The sequence below is a fragment of the Schistocerca cancellata genome, unplaced genomic scaffold, assembly GCF_023864275.1.
Source record: "Schistocerca cancellata isolate TAMUIC-IGC-003103 unplaced genomic scaffold, iqSchCanc2.1 HiC_scaffold_502, whole genome shotgun sequence".
Classification (NCBI taxonomy): domain Eukaryota; kingdom Metazoa; phylum Arthropoda; class Insecta; order Orthoptera; family Acrididae; genus Schistocerca; species Schistocerca cancellata.
The window spans coordinates 12,644-28,558 of NW_026046516.1; the positions used below are offsets into that span (position 1 = coordinate 12,644).

General features: G+C 49.3%; 27 non-coding genes across 27 annotated transcripts; all 27 read right to left on the reverse strand.

Annotated features, from left to right (window-relative positions):
• Window positions 1-609: 609 nt before the first annotated feature.
• Trnas-cga (transfer RNA serine (anticodon CGA)) lies at window positions 610-691 on the reverse strand. The gene has a single exon. It is a non-coding gene; the product is annotated as a tRNA-Ser (tRNA).
• A 138-nt stretch (window positions 692-829) lies between these two features.
• On the reverse strand, window positions 830-902 carry Trnak-uuu (transfer RNA lysine (anticodon UUU)). Its single transcript has one exon. It is a non-coding gene; the product is annotated as a tRNA-Lys (tRNA).
• A 539-nt stretch (window positions 903-1,441) lies between these two features.
• On the reverse strand, window positions 1,442-1,514 carry Trnaf-gaa (transfer RNA phenylalanine (anticodon GAA)). Its single transcript has one exon. It is a non-coding gene; the product is annotated as a tRNA-Phe (tRNA).
• Window positions 1,515-2,125: 611 nt separating this feature from the next.
• Trnas-uga (transfer RNA serine (anticodon UGA)) lies at window positions 2,126-2,207 on the reverse strand. The gene has a single exon. It is a non-coding gene; the product is annotated as a tRNA-Ser (tRNA).
• Window positions 2,208-2,914: 707 nt separating this feature from the next.
• Window positions 2,915-2,996, reverse strand: Trnas-cga (transfer RNA serine (anticodon CGA)). Its single transcript has one exon. It is a non-coding gene; the product is annotated as a tRNA-Ser (tRNA).
• A 138-nt stretch (window positions 2,997-3,134) lies between these two features.
• Window positions 3,135-3,207, reverse strand: Trnak-uuu (transfer RNA lysine (anticodon UUU)). Its single transcript has one exon. It is a non-coding gene; the product is annotated as a tRNA-Lys (tRNA).
• Window positions 3,208-3,746: 539 nt separating this feature from the next.
• On the reverse strand, window positions 3,747-3,819 carry Trnaf-gaa (transfer RNA phenylalanine (anticodon GAA)). Its single transcript has one exon. It is a non-coding gene; the product is annotated as a tRNA-Phe (tRNA).
• A 611-nt stretch (window positions 3,820-4,430) lies between these two features.
• Trnas-uga (transfer RNA serine (anticodon UGA)) lies at window positions 4,431-4,512 on the reverse strand. Its single transcript has one exon. It is a non-coding gene; the product is annotated as a tRNA-Ser (tRNA).
• A 708-nt stretch (window positions 4,513-5,220) lies between these two features.
• Trnas-cga (transfer RNA serine (anticodon CGA)) lies at window positions 5,221-5,302 on the reverse strand. Its single transcript has one exon. It is a non-coding gene; the product is annotated as a tRNA-Ser (tRNA).
• Window positions 5,303-5,440: 138 nt separating this feature from the next.
• Window positions 5,441-5,513, reverse strand: Trnak-uuu (transfer RNA lysine (anticodon UUU)). Its single transcript has one exon. It is a non-coding gene; the product is annotated as a tRNA-Lys (tRNA).
• A 539-nt stretch (window positions 5,514-6,052) lies between these two features.
• Window positions 6,053-6,125, reverse strand: Trnaf-gaa (transfer RNA phenylalanine (anticodon GAA)). Its single transcript has one exon. It is a non-coding gene; the product is annotated as a tRNA-Phe (tRNA).
• A 611-nt stretch (window positions 6,126-6,736) lies between these two features.
• On the reverse strand, window positions 6,737-6,818 carry Trnas-uga (transfer RNA serine (anticodon UGA)). Its single transcript has one exon. It is a non-coding gene; the product is annotated as a tRNA-Ser (tRNA).
• A 708-nt stretch (window positions 6,819-7,526) lies between these two features.
• On the reverse strand, window positions 7,527-7,608 carry Trnas-cga (transfer RNA serine (anticodon CGA)). Its single transcript has one exon. It is a non-coding gene; the product is annotated as a tRNA-Ser (tRNA).
• Window positions 7,609-7,746: 138 nt separating this feature from the next.
• On the reverse strand, window positions 7,747-7,819 carry Trnak-uuu (transfer RNA lysine (anticodon UUU)). The gene has a single exon. It is a non-coding gene; the product is annotated as a tRNA-Lys (tRNA).
• A 539-nt stretch (window positions 7,820-8,358) lies between these two features.
• On the reverse strand, window positions 8,359-8,431 carry Trnaf-gaa (transfer RNA phenylalanine (anticodon GAA)). Its single transcript has one exon. It is a non-coding gene; the product is annotated as a tRNA-Phe (tRNA).
• A 611-nt stretch (window positions 8,432-9,042) lies between these two features.
• Trnas-uga (transfer RNA serine (anticodon UGA)) lies at window positions 9,043-9,124 on the reverse strand. Its single transcript has one exon. It is a non-coding gene; the product is annotated as a tRNA-Ser (tRNA).
• A 709-nt stretch (window positions 9,125-9,833) lies between these two features.
• On the reverse strand, window positions 9,834-9,915 carry Trnas-cga (transfer RNA serine (anticodon CGA)). Its single transcript has one exon. It is a non-coding gene; the product is annotated as a tRNA-Ser (tRNA).
• A 138-nt stretch (window positions 9,916-10,053) lies between these two features.
• On the reverse strand, window positions 10,054-10,126 carry Trnak-uuu (transfer RNA lysine (anticodon UUU)). The gene has a single exon. It is a non-coding gene; the product is annotated as a tRNA-Lys (tRNA).
• A 539-nt stretch (window positions 10,127-10,665) lies between these two features.
• Window positions 10,666-10,738, reverse strand: Trnaf-gaa (transfer RNA phenylalanine (anticodon GAA)). Its single transcript has one exon. It is a non-coding gene; the product is annotated as a tRNA-Phe (tRNA).
• A 611-nt stretch (window positions 10,739-11,349) lies between these two features.
• Trnas-uga (transfer RNA serine (anticodon UGA)) lies at window positions 11,350-11,431 on the reverse strand. Its single transcript has one exon. It is a non-coding gene; the product is annotated as a tRNA-Ser (tRNA).
• Window positions 11,432-12,138: 707 nt separating this feature from the next.
• On the reverse strand, window positions 12,139-12,220 carry Trnas-cga (transfer RNA serine (anticodon CGA)). The gene has a single exon. It is a non-coding gene; the product is annotated as a tRNA-Ser (tRNA).
• Window positions 12,221-12,358: 138 nt separating this feature from the next.
• Window positions 12,359-12,431, reverse strand: Trnak-uuu (transfer RNA lysine (anticodon UUU)). Its single transcript has one exon. It is a non-coding gene; the product is annotated as a tRNA-Lys (tRNA).
• Window positions 12,432-12,970: 539 nt separating this feature from the next.
• Window positions 12,971-13,043, reverse strand: Trnaf-gaa (transfer RNA phenylalanine (anticodon GAA)). The gene has a single exon. It is a non-coding gene; the product is annotated as a tRNA-Phe (tRNA).
• A 611-nt stretch (window positions 13,044-13,654) lies between these two features.
• Trnas-uga (transfer RNA serine (anticodon UGA)) lies at window positions 13,655-13,736 on the reverse strand. The gene has a single exon. It is a non-coding gene; the product is annotated as a tRNA-Ser (tRNA).
• Window positions 13,737-14,443: 707 nt separating this feature from the next.
• Window positions 14,444-14,525, reverse strand: Trnas-cga (transfer RNA serine (anticodon CGA)). The gene has a single exon. It is a non-coding gene; the product is annotated as a tRNA-Ser (tRNA).
• Window positions 14,526-14,663: 138 nt separating this feature from the next.
• Window positions 14,664-14,736, reverse strand: Trnak-uuu (transfer RNA lysine (anticodon UUU)). The gene has a single exon. It is a non-coding gene; the product is annotated as a tRNA-Lys (tRNA).
• Window positions 14,737-15,275: 539 nt separating this feature from the next.
• Trnaf-gaa (transfer RNA phenylalanine (anticodon GAA)) lies at window positions 15,276-15,348 on the reverse strand. Its single transcript has one exon. It is a non-coding gene; the product is annotated as a tRNA-Phe (tRNA).
• Between the last annotated feature and the right edge of the window lie 567 nt (window positions 15,349-15,915).

A 15,915-nucleotide genomic window follows, 5' to 3' on the forward strand; every position in this document is an offset into this window, starting at 1 on the left:
TTAGCCGTTACGAAAGTGTACTAATTTTCGCCCAGACAGGGACTTGAACCCAGGACCCTTCGGTTGAAAACCTAACGCTCTACCGACTCAGCTACGCGGGCCCACGCACGAGCATTATCGTACAGCTGCGTGGTGTGCGAGTGTTTCGCATGTCGTAATTGCTGGCTTATGGCTCCAATGGCGACTTCACCGACTTCCCACTGACGCACCGCTGACGCTAGTTTTCTGTCGTCTTAAAACGATGGACATACCTCCAAGCAGCTGCGAGATCTTAAGAAAAGAAAAAAAAAAAAAAAACGCTGCACTACTGCTTTTGCCGCACTCGAATGATTGAAATTGCGATTCTTAAAAAGAAAATGAAATGTTAGCTCTGTCCAACACTTTCGAGCACATCTGTGTACTCACCATCTCAGCGACGGCTTTCTGCAGTCCCAGCGTCAGTGCGAGGTGAACCGATAGGCACAGTAAGCAGCGATCGTCGCGAAAACTCAGTATTCTTAAAACGGAAATTTTCGTCTTGTTGAGAATGGCGTCACTGGTTGCACCCGCATTCGCCCACGCATGTCACATGTGTGCGAAAACGTTTGCTCCTCTTTACGCAAAATCGCACGCAGCCGGTAGGATTCGAACCTACGCTCCCAGAGGGAATCTGATTTCGAGTCAGACGCCTTAACCACTCGGCCACGACTGCCGTTAGCGCGGTGTTCTCCCGACACATGCAACTGCTACCGTTTAAAACACTGTGGTGTCAGAAAACGGCGTAGCTGCATTATTTTCCGTAGCGTTTCCGCCGCTACCAGACGAATCGTTACCAAAGTATTAAAATTTCCGCCCGAACAGGGACTTGAACCCTGGACCCTTAGGTTAAAAGCCTAATGCTCTACCGACTGAGCTATCCGGGCTCACACAAGGGTGCAAAATCTCCTACGATGCACAACTATACATTGACTCATGTCCTTTACTGTTGTGCAATCGCTGCATGGGGCCGTTACTAATAAAACGTCGCCTAAATGCTGTCTACAAACTTATCGCGCTAAGCCCGTAACACACTATCGAAGACTGCTGACACACGATGCAACAACAAATTGCACCAGCTGTTACGTCTCATACGTTGGAGCAGAGAATTTACGTGTTTTGTCGACACTCACTGGGCAATTGGAAAATTCACAAGCATTTCGAATGCAATGTTTCCCACGCTTTCGCTCATTTCACGGTTCCGTTGAAGACGTTCTTCACCACCTGACACAGAAAAAGGAATGCAGTCGGTAGGATATTTTTAATTCTTTTGCTTCTAAGGGAGTTAGTTGTCTAGTAAGTTCCTCTTATGGCATGCAATAGACAACCAGAACAGCTACAGGAGAGAGTCATTTTTGTTGTCAGCGGTAGTTGCATTATCACAAACGCAGAGTAATTCCATTGGCGTCGCACCAAAACGAGTACCTGCCGAAACCCGGGATCGAACCAGGGACCTTTAGATCTTCAGTCTAACGCTCTCCCAACTGAGCTATTTCGGCTGACGTCGAAGGTTGCCATTTGCATGTGTTCGTTCACTTCTGCCTCGCTGCCAATTTCACAGTCACCTTCGTCTGATAAGACACAGGGACGCTGAAGGGCGAGCAGCCGATGCAGTGAAGTTCCACACACATTTCTTCAGCTTCCGTCATCGTAACAAGCAAACATGTCGACTCGATTCGTGTGATATTGAATTCGCTGACTTGACGTGACGCCACGCTGACGCTAGAAAACCCGTGCTATATCGATGCCAGGGGCAACTCGTGTGCAGAGAACGAGACACAAGAAGGAGTGAGCCTCTCCACCATATGAGAGGCAGTATCTAGCAGATACACACGGTAAAACATTCGACTTGCGTTAGCTCATAAATTGCTACATGTCATCGTCTGTAAGCTAAAATGGACACATCTGCACTGCCCAGTGAGGCGACACTTGTACTAACACCTGGTGGACGGCTGTGAGACGAGGAGATGAGCTGCGGCTTCTGGGCGCGACTGTAACGCTGCGCCCTCGATCAAATAACACTGCACATTGCTGGTGACCCGCGTGTTTAGTAGTGACGCAACTGCTAGGATGCAGCTCAACGTCCGCCTTTTGAGAGCGAGAAAATTTTCGCAGTCGGCAGGACTCGAACATACGCTCCCAGAGGGAATCTGATTTCAAGTCAGACGCCTTAACCACTCGGCCACGACTGCCGGTGGCGGAAGCGACTCCCGACAAGTCAAACCGCCATCTTTAGAAGCAATCTGGTGGCAGAAAACGGCGTGGCCTCACTCTTTGCTCTAGGGTTTCCATTAGCCGTTACGAAAGTGTACTAATTTTCGCCCAGACAGGGACTTGAACCCAGGACCCTTCGGTTGAAAACCTAACGCTCTACCGACTCAGCTACGCGGGCCCACGCACGAGCATTATCGTACAGCTGCGTGGTGTGCGAGTGTTTCGCATGTCGTAATTGCTGGCTTATGGCTCCAATGGCGACTTCACCGACTTCCCACTGACGCACCGCTGACGCTAGTTTTCTGTCGTCTTAAAACGATGGACATACCTCCAAGCAGCTGCGAGATCTTAAGAAAAGAAAAAAAAAAAAAAACGCTGCACTACTGCTTTTGCCGCACTCGAATGATTGAAATTGCGATTCTTAAAAAGAAAATGAAATGTTAGCTCTGTCCAACACTTTCGAGCACATCTGTGTACTCACCATCTCAGCGACGGCTTTCTGCAGTCCCAGCGTCAGTGCGAGGTGAACCGATAGGCACAGTAAGCAGCGGTCGTCGCGAAAACTCAGTATTCTTAAAACGGAAATTTTCGTCTTGTTGAGAATGGCGTCACTGGTTGCACCCGCATTCGCCCACGCATGTCACATGTGTGCGAAAACGTTTGCTCCTCTTTACGCAAAATCGCACGCAGCCGGTAGGATTCGAACCTACGCTCCCAGAGGGAATCTGATTTCGAGTCAGACGCCTTAACCACTCGGCCACGACTGCCGTTAGCGCGGTGTTCTCCCGACACATGCAACTGCTACCGTTTAAAACACTGTGGTGTCAGAAAACGGCGTAGCTGCATTATTTTCCGTAGCGTTTCCGCCGCTACCAGACGAATCGTTACCAAAGTATTAAAATTTCCGCCCGAACAGGGACTTGAACCCTGGACCCTTAGGTTAAAAGCCTAATGCTCTACCGACTGAGCTATCCGGGCTCACACAAGGGTGCAAAATCTCCTACGATGCACAACTATACATTGACTCATGTCCTTTACTGTTGTGCAATCGCTGCATGGGGCCGTTACTAATAAAACGTCGCCTAAATGCTGTCTACAAACTTATCGCGCTAAGCCCGTAACACACTATCGAAGACTGCTGACACACGATGCAACAACAAATTGCACCAGCTGTTACGTCTCATACGTTGGAGCAGAGAATTTACGTGTTTTGTCGACACTCACTGGGCAATTGGAAAATTCACAAGCATTTCGAATGCAATGTTTCCCACGCTTTCGCTCATTTCACGGTTCCGTTGAAGACGTTCTTCACCACCTGACACAGAAAAAGGAATGCAGTCGGTAGGATATTTTTAATTCTTTTGCTTCTAAGGGAGTTAGTTGTCTAGTAAGTTCCTCTTATGGCATGCAATAGACAACCAGAACAGCTACAGGAGAGAGTCATTTTTGTTGTCAGCGGTAGTTGCATTATCACAAACGCAGAGTAATTCCATTGGCGTCGCACCAAAACGAGTACCTGCCGAAACCCGGGATCGAACCAGGGACCTTTAGATCTTCAGTCTAACGCTCTCCCAACTGAGCTATTTCGGCTGACGTCGAAGGTTGCCATTTGCATGTGTTCGTTCACTTCTGCCTCGCTGCCAATTTCACAGTCACCTTCGTCTGATAAGACACAGGGACGCTGAAGGGCGAGCAGCCGATGCAGTGAAGTTCCACACACATTTCTTCAGCTTCCGTCATCGTAACAAGCAAACATGTCGACTCGATTCGTGTGATATTGAATTCGCTGACTTGACGTGACGCCACGCTGACGCTAGAAAACCCGTGCTATATCGATGCCAGGGGCAACTCGTGTGCAGAGAACGAGACACAAGAAGGAGTGAGCCTCTCCACCATATGAGAGGCAGTATCTAGCAGATACACACGGTAAAACATTCGACTTGCGTTAGCTCATAAATTGCTACATGTCATCGTCTGTAAGCTAAAATGGACACATCTGCACTGCCCAGTGAGGCGACACTTGTACTAACACCTGGTGGACGGCTGTGAGACGAGGAGATGAGCTGCGGCTTCTGGGCGCGACTGTAACGCTGCGCCCTCGATCAAATAACACTGCACATTGCTGGTGACCCGCGTGTTTAGTAGTGACGCAACTGCTAGGATGCAGCTCAACGTCCGCCTTTTGAGAGCGAGAAAATTTTCGCAGTCGGCAGGACTCGAACCTACGCTCCCAGAGGGAATCTGATTTCAAGTCAGACGCCTTAACCACTCGGCCACGACTGCCGGTGGCGGAAGCGACTCCCGACAAGTCAAACCGCCATCTTTAGAAGCAATCTGGTGGCAGAAAACGGCGTGGCCTCACTCTTTGCTCTAGGGTTTCCATTAGCCGTTACGAAAGTGTACTAATTTTCGCCCAGACAGGGACTTGAACCCAGGACCCTTCGGTTGAAAACCTAACGCTCTACCGACTCAGCTACGCGGGCCCACGCACGAGCATTATCGTACAGCTGCGTGGTGTGCGAGTGTTTCGCATGTCGTAATTGCTGGCTTATGGCTCCAATGGCGACTTCACCGACTTCCCACTGACGCACCGCTGACGCTAGTTTTCTGTCGTCTTAAAACGATGGACATACCTCCAAGCAGCTGCGAGATCTTAAGAAAAGAAAAAAAAAAAAAAAACGCTGCACTACTGCTTTTGCCGCACTCGAATGATTGAAATTGCGATTCTTAAAAAGAAAATGAAATGTTAGCTCTGTCCAACACTTTCGAGCACATCTGTGTACTCACCATCTCAGCGACGGCTTTCTGCAGTCCCAGCGTCAGTGCGAGGTGAACCGATAGGCACAGTAAGCAGCGGTCGTCGCGAAAACTCAGTATTCTTAAAACGGAAATTTTCGTCTTGTTGAGAATGGCGTCACTGGTTGCACCCGCATTCGCCCACGCATGTCACATGTGTGCGAAAACGTTTGCTCCTCTTTACGCAAAATCGCACGCAGCCGGTAGGATTCGAACCTACGCTCCCAGAGGGAATCTGATTTCGAGTCAGACGCCTTAACCACTCGGCCACGACTGCCGTTAGCGCGGTGTTCTCCCGACACATGCAACTGCTACCGTTTAAAACACTGTGGTGTCAGAAAACGGCGTAGCTGCATTATTTTCCGTAGCGTTTCCGCCGCTACCAGACGAATCGTTACCAAAGTATTAAAATTTCCGCCCGAACAGGGACTTGAACCCTGGACCCTTAGGTTAAAAGCCTAATGCTCTACCGACTGAGCTATCCGGGCTCACACAAGGGTGCAAAATCTCCTACGATGCACAACTATACATTGACTCATGTCCTTTACTGTTGTGCAATCGCTGCATGGGGCCGTTACTAATAAAACGTCGCCTAAATGCTGTCTACAAACTTATCGCGCTAAGCCCGTAACACACTATCGAAGACTGCTGACACACGATGCAACAACAAATTGCACCAGCTGTTACGTCTCATACGTTGGAGCAGAGAATTTACGTGTTTTGTCGACACTCACTGGGCAATTGGAAAATTCACAAGCATTTCGAATGCAATGTTTCCCACGCTTTCGCTCATTTCACGGTTCCGTTGAAGACGTTCTTCACCACCTGACACAGAAAAAGGAATGCAGTCGGTAGGATATTTTTAATTCTTTTGCTTCTAAGGGAGTTAGTTGTCTAGTAAGTTCCTCTTATGGCATGCAATAGACAACCAGAACAGCTACAGGAGAGAGTCATTTTTGTTGTCAGCGGTAGTTGCATTATCACAAACGCAGAGTAATTCCATTGGCGTCGCACCAAAACGAGTACCTGCCGAAACCCGGGATCGAACCAGGGACCTTTAGATCTTCAGTCTAACGCTCTCCCAACTGAGCTATTTCGGCTGACGTCGAAGGTTGCCATTTGCATGTGTTCGTTCACTTCTGCCTCGCTGCCAATTTCACAGTCACCTTCGTCTGATAAGACACAGGGACGCTGAAGGGCGAGCAGCCGATGCAGTGAAGTTCCACACACATTTCTTCAGCTTCCGTCATCGTAACAAGCAAACATGTCGACTCGATTCGTGTGATATTGAATTCGCTGACTTGACGTGACGCCACGCTGACGCTAGAAAACCCGTGCTATATCGATGCCAGGGGCAACTCGTGTGCAGAGAACGAGACACAAGAAGGAGTGAGCCTCTCCACCATATGAGAGGCAGTATCTAGCAGATACACACGGTAAAACATTCGACTTGCGTTAGCTCATAAATTGCTACATGTCATCGTCTGTAAGCTAAAATGGACACATCTGCACTGCCCAGTGAGGCGACACTTGTACTAACACCTGGTGGACGGCTGTGAGACGAGGAGATGAGCTGCGGCTTCTGGGCGCGACTGTAACGCTGCGCCCTCGATCAAATAACACTGCACATTGCTGGTGACCCGCGTGTTTAGTAGTGACGCAACTGCTAGGATGCAGCTCAACGTCCGCCTTTTGAGAGCGAGAAAATTTTCGCAGTCGGCAGGACTCGAACATACGCTCCCAGAGGGAATCTGATTTCAAGTCAGACGCCTTAACCACTCGGCCACGACTGCCGGTGGCGGAAGCGACTCCCGACAAGTCAAACCGCCATCTTTAGAAGCAATCTGGTGGCAGAAAACGGCGTGGCCTCACTCTTTGCTCTAGGGTTTCCATTAGCCGTTACGAAAGTGTACTAATTTTCGCCCAGACAGGGACTTGAACCCAGGACCCTTCGGTTGAAAACCTAACGCTCTACCGACTCAGCTACGCGGGCCCACGCACGAGCATTATCGTACAGCTGCGTGGTGTGCGAGTGTTTCGCATGTCGTAATTGCTGGCTTATGGCTCCAATGGCGACTTCACCGACTTCCCACTGACGCACCGCTGACGCTAGTTTTCTGTCGTCTTAAAACGATGGACATACCTCCAAGCAGCTGCGAGATCTTAAGAAAAGAAAAAAAAAAAAAAAACGCTGCACTACTGCTTTTGCCGCACTCGAATGATTGAAATTGCGATTCTTAAAAAGAAAATGAAATGTTAGCTCTGTCCAACACTTTCGAGCACATCTGTGTACTCACCATCTCAGCGACGGCTTTCTGCAGTCCCAGCGTCAGTGCGAGGTGAACCGATAGGCACAGTAAGCAGCGGTCGTCGCGAAAACTCAGTATTCTTAAAACGGAAATTTTCGTCTTGTTGAGAATGGCGTCACTGGTTGCACCCGCATTCGCCCACGCATGTCACATGTGTGCGAAAACGTTTGCTCCTCTTTACGCAAAATCGCACGCAGCCGGTAGGATTCGAACCTACGCTCCCAGAGGGAATCTGATTTCGAGTCAGACGCCTTAACCACTCGGCCACGACTGCCGTTAGCGCGGTGTTCTCCCGACACATGCAACTGCTACCGTTTAAAACACTGTGGTGTCAGAAAACGGCGTAGCTGCATTATTTTCCGTAGCGTTTCCGCCGCTACCAGACGAATCGTTACCAAAGTATTAAAATTTCCGCCCGAACAGGGACTTGAACCCTGGACCCTTAGGTTAAAAGCCTAATGCTCTACCGACTGAGCTATCCGGGCTCACACAAGGGTGCAAAATCTCCTACGATGCACAACTATACATTGACTCATGTCCTTTACTGTTGTGCAATCGCTGCATGGGGCCGTTACTAATAAAACGTCGCCTAAATGCTGTCTACAAACTTATCGCGCTAAGCCCGTAACACACTATCGAAGACTGCTGACACACGATGCAACAACAAATTGCACCAGCTGTTACGTCTCATACGTTGGAGCAGAGAATTTACGTGTTTTGTCGACACTCACTGGGCAATTGGAAAATTCACAAGCATTTCGAATGCAATGTTTCCCACGCTTTCGCTCATTTCACGGTTCCGTTGAAGACGTTCTTCACCACCTGACACAGAAAAAGGAATGCAGTCGGTAGGATATTTTTAATTCTTTTGCTTCTAAGGGAGTTAGTTGTCTAGTAAGTTCCTCTTATGGCATGCAATAGACAACCAGAACAGCTACAGGAGAGAGTCATTTTTGTTGTCAGCGGTAGTTGCATTATCACAAACGCAGAGTAATTCCATTGGCGTCGCACCAAAACGAGTACCTGCCGAAACCCGGGATCGAACCAGGGACCTTTAGATCTTCAGTCTAACGCTCTCCCAACTGAGCTATTTCGGCTGACGTCGAAGGTTGCCATTTGCATGTGTTCGTTCACTTCTGCCTCGCTGCCAATTTCACAGTCACCTTCGTCTGATAAGACACAGGGACGCTGAAGGGCGAGCAGCCGATGCAGTGAAGTTCCACACACATTTCTTCAGCTTCCGTCATCGTAACAAGCAAACATGTCGACTCGATTCGTGTGATATTGAATTCGCTGACTTGACGTGACGCCACGCTGACGCTAGAAAACCCGTGCTATATCGATGCCAGGGGCAACTCGTGTGCAGAGAACGAGACACAAGAAGGAGTGAGCCTCTCCACCATATGAGAGGCAGTATCTAGCAGATACACACGGTAAAACATTCGACTTGCGTTAGCTCATAAATTGCTACATGTCATCGTCTGTAAGCTAAAATGGACACATCTGCACTGCCCAGTGAGGCGACACTTGTACTAACACCTGGTGGACGGCTGTGAGACGAGGAGATGAGCTGCGGCTTCTGGGCGCGACTGTAACGCTGCGCCCTCGATCAAATAACACTGCACATTGCTGGTGACCCGCGTGTTTAGTAGTGACGCAACTGCTAGGATGCAGCTCAACGTCCGCCTTTTGAGAGCGAGAAAATTTTCGCAGTCGGCAGGACTCGAACCTACGCTCCCAGAGGGAATCTGATTTCAAGTCAGACGCCTTAACCACTCGGCCACGACTGCCGGTGGCGGAAGCGACTCCCGACAAGTCAAACCGCCATCTTTAGAAGCAATCTGGTGGCAGAAAACGGCGTGGCCTCACTCTTTGCTCTAGGGTTTCCATTAGCCGTTACGAAAGTGTACTAATTTTCGCCCAGACAGGGACTTGAACCCAGGACCCTTCGGTTGAAAACCTAACGCTCTACCGACTCAGCTACGCGGGCCCACGCACGAGCATTATCGTACAGCTGCGTGGTGTGCGAGTGTTTCGCATGTCGTAATTGCTGGCTTATGGCTCCAATGGCGACTTCACCGACTTCCCACTGACGCACCGCTGACGCTAGTTTTCTGTCGTCTTAAAACGATGGACATACCTCCAAGCAGCTGCGAGATCTTAAGAAAAGAAAAAAAAAAAAAAAAACGCTGCACTACTGCTTTTGCCGCACTCGAATGATTGAAATTGCGATTCTTAAAAAGAAAATGAAATGTTAGCTCTGTCCAACACTTTCGAGCACATCTGTGTACTCACCATCTCAGCGACGGCTTTCTGCAGTCCCAGCGTCAGTGCGAGGTGAACCGATAGGCACAGTAAGCAGCGGTCGTCGCGAAAACTCAGTATTCTTAAAACGGAAATTTTCGTCTTGTTGAGAATGGCGTCACTGGTTGCACCCGCATTCGCCCACGCATGTCACATGTGTGCGAAAACGTTTGCTCCTCTTTACGCAAAATCGCACGCAGCCGGTAGGATTCGAACCTACGCTCCCAGAGGGAATCTGATTTCGAGTCAGACGCCTTAACCACTCGGCCACGACTGCCGTTAGCGCGGTGTTCTCCCGACACATGCAACTGCTACCGTTTAAAACACTGTGGTGTCAGAAAACGGCGTAGCTGCATTATTTTCCGTAGCGTTTCCGCCGCTACCAGACGAATCGTTACCAAAGTATTAAAATTTCCGCCCGAACAGGGACTTGAACCCTGGACCCTTAGGTTAAAAGCCTAATGCTCTACCGACTGAGCTATCCGGGCTCACACAAGGGTGCAAAATCTCCTACGATGCACAACTATACATTGACTCATGTCCTTTACTGTTGTGCAATCGCTGCATGGGGCCGTTACTAATAAAACGTCGCCTAAATGCTGTCTACAAACTTATCGCGCTAAGCCCGTAACACACTATCGAAGACTGCTGACACACGATGCAACAACAAATTGCACCAGCTGTTACGTCTCATACGTTGGAGCAGAGAATTTACGTGTTTTGTCGACACTCACTGGGCAATTGGAAAATTCACAAGCATTTCGAATGCAATGTTTCCCACGCTTTCGCTCATTTCACGGTTCCGTTGAAGACGTTCTTCACCACCTGACACAGAAAAAGGAATGCAGTCGGTAGGATATTTTTAATTCTTTTGCTTCTAAGGGAGTTAGTTGTCTAGTAAGTTCCTCTTATGGCATGCAATAGACAACCAGAACAGCTACAGGAGAGAGTCATTTTTGTTGTCAGCGGTAGTTGCATTATCACAAACGCAGAGTAATTCCATTGGCGTCGCACCAAAACGAGTACCTGCCGAAACCCGGGATCGAACCAGGGACCTTTAGATCTTCAGTCTAACGCTCTCCCAACTGAGCTATTTCGGCTGACGTCGAAGGTTGCCATTTGCATGTGTTCGTTCACTTCTGCCTCGCTGCCAATTTCACAGTCACCTTCGTCTGATAAGACACAGGGACGCTGAAGGGCGAGCAGCCGATGCAGTGAAGTTCCACACACATTTCTTCAGCTTCCGTCATCGTAACAAGCAAACATGTCGACTCGATTCGTGTGATATTGAATTCGCTGACTTGACGTGACGCCACGCTGACGCTAGAAAACCCGTGCTATATCGATGCCAGGGGCAACTCGTGTGCAGAGAACGAGACACAAGAAGGAGTGAGCCTCTCCACCATATGAGAGGCAGTATCTAGCAGATACACACGGTAAAACATTCGACTTGCGTTAGCTCATAAATTGCTACATGTCATCGTCTGTAAGCTAAAATGGACACATCTGCACTGCCCAGTGAGGCGACACTTGTACTAACACCTGGTGGACGGCTGTGAGACGAGGAGATGAGCTGCGGCTTCTGGGCGCGACTGTAACGCTGCGCCCTCGATCAAATAACACTGCACATTGCTGGTGACCCGCGTGTTTAGTAGTGACGCAACTGCTAGGATGCAGCTCAACGTCCGCCTTTTGAGAGCGAGAAAATTTTCGCAGTCGGCAGGACTCGAACCTACGCTCCCAGAGGGAATCTGATTTCAAGTCAGACGCCTTAACCACTCGGCCACGACTGCCGGTGGCGGAAGCGACTCCCGACAAGTCAAACCGCCATCTTTAGAAGCAATCTGGTGGCAGAAAACGGCGTGGCCTCACTCTTTGCTCTAGGGTTTCCATTAGCCGTTACGAAAGTGTACTAATTTTCGCCCAGACAGGGACTTGAACCCAGGACCCTTCGGTTGAAAACCTAACGCTCTACCGACTCAGCTACGCGGGCCCACGCACGAGCATTATCGTACAGCTGCGTGGTGTGCGAGTGTTTCGCATGTCGTAATTGCTGGCTTATGGCTCCAATGGCGACTTCACCGACTTCCCACTGACGCACCGCTGACGCTAGTTTTCTGTCGTCTTAAAACGATGGACATACCTCCAAGCAGCTGCGAGATCTTAAGAAAAGAAAAAAAAAAAAAAACGCTGCACTACTGCTTTTGCCGCACTCGAATGATTGAAATTGCGATTCTTAAAAAGAAAATGAAATGTTAGCTCTGTCCAACACTTTCGAGCACATCTGTGTACTCACCATCTCAGCGACGGCTTTCTGCAGTCCCAGCGTCAGTGCGAGGTGAACCGATAGGCACAGTAAGCAGCGGTCGTCGCGAAAACTCAGTATTCTTAAAACGGAAATTTTCGTCTTGTTGAGAATGGCGTCACTGGTTGCACCCGCATTCGCCCACGCATGTCACATGTGTGCGAAAACGTTTGCTCCTCTTTACGCAAAATCGCACGCAGCCGGTAGGATTCGAACCTACGCTCCCAGAGGGAATCTGATTTCGAGTCAGACGCCTTAACCACTCGGCCACGACTGCCGTTAGCGCGGTGTTCTCCCGACACATGCAACTGCTACCGTTTAAAACACTGTGGTGTCAGAAAACGGCGTAGCTGCATTATTTTCCGTAGCGTTTCCGCCGCTACCAGACGAATCGTTACCAAAGTATTAAAATTTCCGCCCGAACAGGGACTTGAACCCTGGACCCTTAGGTTAAAAGCCTAATGCTCTACCGACTGAGCTATCCGGGCTCACACAAGGGTGCAAAATCTCCTACGATGCACAACTATACATTGACTCATGTCCTTTACTGTTGTGCAATCGCTGCATGGGGCCGTTACTAATAAAACGTCGCCTAAATGCTGTCTACAAACTTATCGCGCTAAGCCCGTAACACACTATCGAAGACTGCTGACACACGATGCAACAACAAATTGCACCAGCTGTTACGTCTCATACGTTGGAGCAGAGAATTTACGTGTTTTGTCGACACTCACTGGGCAATTGGAAAATTCACAAGCATTTCGAATGCAATGTTTCCCACGCTTTCGCTCATTTCACGGTTCCGTTGAAGACGTTCTTCACCACCTGACACAGAAAAAGGAATGCAGTCGGTAGGATATTTTTAATTCTTTTGCTTCTAAGGGAGTTAGTTGTCTAGTAAGTTCCTCTTATGGCATGCAATAGACAACCAGAACAGCTACAGGAGAGAGTCATTTTTGTTGTCAGCGGTAGTTGCATTATCACAAACGCAGAGTAATTCCATTGGCGTCGCACCAAAACGAGTACCTGCCGAAACCCGGGATCGAACCAGGGACCTTTAGATCTTCAGTCTAACGCTCTCCCAACTGAGCTATTTCGGCTGACGTCGAAGGTTGCCATTTGCATGTGTTCGTTCACTTCTGCCTCGCTGCCAATTTCACAGTCACCTTCGTCTGATAAGACACAGGGACGCTGAAGGGCGAGCAGCCGATGCAGTGAAGTTCCACACACATTTCTTCAGCTTCCGTCATCGTAACAAGCAAACATGTCGACTCGATTCGTGTGATATTGAATTCGCTGACTTGACGTGACGCCACGCTGACGCTAGAAAACCCGTGCTATATCGATGCCAGGGGCAACTCGTGTGCAGAGAACGAGACACAAGAAGGAGTGAGCCTCTCCACCATATGAGAGGCAGTATCTAGCAGATACACACGGTAAAACATTCGACTTGCGTTAGCTCAGAAATTGCTACATGTCATCGTCTGTAAGCTAAAATGGACACATCTGCACTGCCCAGTGAGGCGACACTTGTACTAACACCTGGTGGACGGCTGTGAGACGAGGAGATGAGCTGCGGCTTCTGGGCGCGACTGTAACGCTGCGCCCTCGATCAAATAACACTGCACATTGCTGGTGACCCGCGTGTTTAGTAGTGACGCAACTGCTAGGATGCAGCTCAACGTCCGCCTTTTGAGAGCGAGAAAATTTTCGCAGTCGGCAGGACTCGAACCTACGCTCCCAGAGGGAATCTGATTTCAAGTCAGACGCCTTAACCACTCGGCCACGACTGCCGGTGGCGGAAGCGACTCCCGACAAGTCAAACCGCCATCTTTAGAAGCAATCTGGTGGCAGAAAACGGCGTGGCCTCACTCTTTGCTCTAGGGTTTCCATTAGCCGTTACGAAAGTGTACTAATTTTCGCCCAGACAGGGACTTGAACCCAGGACCCTTCGGTTGAAAACCTAACGCTCTACCGACTCAGCTACGCGGGCCCACGCACGAGCATTATCGTACAGCTGCGTGGTGTGCGAGTGTTTCGCATGTCGTAATTGCTGGCTTATGGCTCCAATGGCGACTTCACCGACTTCCCACTGACGCACCGCTGACGCTAGTTTTCTGTCGTCTTAAAACGATGGACATACCTCCAAGCAGCTGCGAGATCTTAAGAAAAGAAAAAAAAAAAAAAACGCTGCACTACTGCTTTTGCCGCACTCGAATGATTGAAATTGCGATTCTTAAAAAGAAAATGAAATGTTAGCTCTGTCCAACACTTTCGAGCACATCTGTGTACTCACCATCTCAGCGACGGCTTTCTGCAGTCCCAGCGTCAGTGCGAGGTGAACCGATAGGCACAGTAAGCAGCGGTCGTCGCGAAAACTCAGTATTCTTAAAACGGAAATTTTCGTCTTGTTGAGAATGGCGTCACTGGTTGCACCCGCATTCGCCCACGCATGTCACATGTGTGCGAAAACGTTTGCTCCTCTTTACGCAAAATCGCACGCAGCCGGTAGGATTCGAACCTACGCTCCCAGAGGGAATCTGATTTCGAGTCAGACGCCTTAACCACTCGGCCACGACTGCCGTTAGCGCGGTGTTCTCCCGACACATGCAACTGCTACCGTTTAAAACACTGTGGTGTCAGAAAACGGCGTAGCTGCATTATTTTCCGTAGCGTTTCCGCCGCTACCAGACGAATCGTTACCAAAGTATTAAAATTTCCGCCCGAACAGGGACTTGAACCCTGGACCCTTAGGTTAAAAGCCTAATGCTCTACCGACTGAGCTATCCGGGCTCACACAAGGGTGCAAAATCTCCTACGATGCACAACTATACATTGACTCATGTCCTTTACTGTTGTGCAATCGCTGCATGGGGCCGTTACTAATAAAACGTCGCCTAAATGCTGTCTACAAACTTATCGCGCTAAGCCCGTAACACACTATCGAAGACTGCTGACACACGATGCAACAACAAATTGCACCAGCTGTTACGTCTCATACGTTGGAGCAGAGAATTTACGTGTTTTGTCGACACTCACTGGGCAATTGGAAAATTCACAAGCATTTCGAATGCAATGTTTCCCACGCTTTCGCTCATTTCACGGTTCCGTTGAAGACGTTCTTCACCACCTGACACAGAAAAAGGAATGCAGTCGGTAGGATATTTTTAATTCTTTTGCTTCTAAGGGAGTTAGTTGTCTAGTAAGTTCCTCTTATGGCATGCAATAGACAACCAGAACAGCTACAGGAGAGAGTCATTTTTGTTGTCAGCGGTAGTTGCATTATCACAAACGCAGAGTAATTCCATTGGCGTCGCACCAAAACGAGTACCTGCCGAAACCCGGGATCGAACCAGGGACCTTTAGATCTTCAGTCTAACGCTCTCCCAACTGAGCTATTTCGGCTGACGTCGAAGGTTGCCATTTGCATGTGTTCGTTCACTTCTGCCTCGCTGCCAATTTCACAGTCACCTTCGTCTGATAAGACACAGGGACGCTGAAGGGCGAGCAGCCGATGCAGTGAAGTTCCACACACATTTCTTCAGCTTCCGTCATCGTAACAAGCAAACATGTCGACTCGATTCGTGTGATATTGAATTCGCTGACTTGACGTGACGCCACGCTGACGCTAGAAAACCCGTGCTATATCGATGCCAGGGGCAACTCGTGTGCAGAGAACGAGACACAAGAAGGAGTGAGCCTCTCCACCATATGAGAGGCAGTATCTAGCAGATACACACGGTAAAACATTCGACTTGCGTTAGCTCATAAATTGCTACATGTCATCGTCTGTAAGCTAAAATGGACACATCTGCACTGCCCAGTGAGGCGACACTTGTACTAACACCTGGTGGACGGCTGTGAGACGAGGAGATGAGCTGCGGCTTCTGGGCGCGACTGTAACGCTGCGCCCTCGATCAAATAACACTGCACATTGCTGGTGACCCGCGTGTTTAGTAGTGACGCAACTGC